Here is a 2,625-nt window from a genome sequence, read left to right on the forward strand (position 1 = left end):
CTATAGTCTAGTCTATAGTCTAGTCTATAGTCTAGTCTATAGTCTAGTCTATAGTCTAGTCTATAGTCTAGTCTATAGTCTAGTTTATAGTCTAGTCTATAATCTAGTATATAGTCTTGTCTATAATATATTCTATAATTTAGTCTATAGCCTAGTCTATAGTGTAGTCTATACCCTAGTCTATAGTCTAGTCTTTAGTCTAGTTTATAGTCTAGTCTATAAAATAGTCTTTAGTCTAGTATTAAATCTAGTCTATAGTCTGGTACTTAGTCTAGCCTGTAGTCTAGTCTATAGTATAGTCTTTAGTGTATTCCATAATTTTGTCTATTGCCTGGTATACAGTCTAGTAAATAACCCAGTGAGTAAGAACTAGAATAAGAACCCCACGAGCCGACCACTACCTCCCTTATTTGCCATTCCTCAGTCAGCAACATTTTTTTTTTCTTCAAAAACTTCTTTCATATATGGTTAAGAATATCCATAAAACGTTACACAAGCCACATGCCCATGCCATAATGTAAGAAATAATGGTTCAATATTAGTATTTCGCCAAAAATGTTTTAATTCTTTACTTTTTTCCCCAAAATTCTTAACAATACGTGTATTTTGAGTGGCTAAATAAGGTCACATGAAATGAAATTTTCTTTACTTAAGAAATCTTAAATTAAGATAAACAAAAAACTTTGGAAAAAAAAAACAAGAAGCAGCAAATAAATAATTTTGATTGAATACAAGAGATATTTTCAGTTTTAAATACATAATTAAATGTCAACGTTTTTATAAGGGCATGAGAGACTTTTTATACCCTACACCACTTTAATGGGGGTGATTAGCCTAGTCTTAACCTCTTCTATAGTCTAGTTCAAAGTCTACGGTCTAGTCTATATTCTGGTTTAATATATTCTTAAGTTTGGTCTTTATTGTAGACTCTAGTTTATATTCTATGTTATAATCTAGTCTAGTCTAAAGTCTAATCTATAGTTTAGTCTATAGTCAAGTCAAGAGTTTGGTCTATAGTTTATAGTGTACTCTAAAGCCTAGTCCATAGTCAAGTCTAGAGTACAGTCTATATTTTAGTCCATAGACTAGTCTAAACTCGAGTATATTATCTAGTCAATATAGTATGATCTATAATAGTGTCTAAATTATTATCTATATTCTAGCTTATAGTCTAGTCTATGGCCTAACTATTTGTCTATTCTACTGTTTAGTAAAAAATATATTCAATAGTCAAGACGTTAGTCTAGTCTATAGTAAAGTCTATTGTTTAGTCTGTAGTCTAGTGTATAGTAAAATCTACAGATAATTTGTCCAATCCATCGAAGTAAAAGTGAATAGGATCGCAAAATTTGACCTAATTTGAATGATCTTGTGACTATAGTTGTTGTTGCAACTGTCTAAAAAACTTTCGGTTGCTATTGCATGCATTAACCGGGTCGTTCGGAAACGAAGTTCCAATTATGAGTCTCTAATGATATAAGACATTTTGCAATGACTCTGTTTTCTATTTAATGAAAATATTGAAACCTTCTATAACTCTAATGATCATTTACTTAACAATCATACAAATTAATTTAATCTTTTAATTTTGTTTGACCAATTCCATATTGAATTACCACAAAAACTCCAAATAAAAAGTCTATTACAACTTTTTTCTCTAAAATAACAAAAAAAAAAAAAAAAAAAAAATAATTTCAGTTACAACTTTGTTTTTAGTTTTGTGTGATATTTACAATCCATATTCCTTCAGAAGAAAAAAAGTTTAAAAATAACCATTTGATAGCAACTAAATACAAAAAAAGTGGAAAAAATATTAGGAACTAGTTTAGTATGCCAACAATCTCAAACTCCAAGTCGTGCGGATTGTGTGCTAAACTAACAAATTTTCCAGCTTAGAAAGATTTTTGTGAATTTTTATTATTTTTTCTATTTTTTTTTTTATTTCAAATTACATTACATAAGGCAACAGCAGCTCAACACGGCTGAAAATGTGCACAGAAAAAAAAAAACTAAAGAAAAACTAGTTACTTGATTTAGTTAAAATGAATGTTGAAATCAAAACCGAATGACTTTTATTGCGTGAATGAGTCATACTCTAATAAAAACAACTACAACTAAATAAATCTTGCCAAATGGATTTAAAATAAATAAAATAAAAACTAAATTAAAATACTAATAATGTTTTTTTTTTTACAATTACTATCGCCTTAACGATTGTATGATTTGAATGTCTGGCAACATTTAATAAAGAGATTATCCTGTTTGCAAATAATATGAAATTCAATTAAGAAGAAAAAAAAATAATTTCAATTTAAATTTATTTTTTTATGTTGGTTGATTTTAAGATTAATGTCTTTTTTTCAAATGATTAAAAGAGTTATAAAAAAACTTAGTGAAAATTTAAAGGCGTTTGGATGACATATTTGCATGCACTTAAAGAAAATAGTTTGGAATTTATTTTCGCTGCAGTTGAAATTCTTACTAGACTTTCAAAAGAGGGAGAGAGTTTTTTTTGATAGGTAGATAGATAGATAGATAGATAGATAGATAGATGGATATATAGATAGATAGATAGATAGATAGATAGATAGATAGATAGATAGATAGATGATAGATAGATAGATA

The sequence above is a fragment of the Lucilia cuprina genome, chromosome 6, assembly GCF_022045245.1.
Source record: "Lucilia cuprina isolate Lc7/37 chromosome 6, ASM2204524v1, whole genome shotgun sequence".
In the NCBI taxonomy this organism is placed as follows: domain Eukaryota; kingdom Metazoa; phylum Arthropoda; class Insecta; order Diptera; family Calliphoridae; genus Lucilia; species Lucilia cuprina.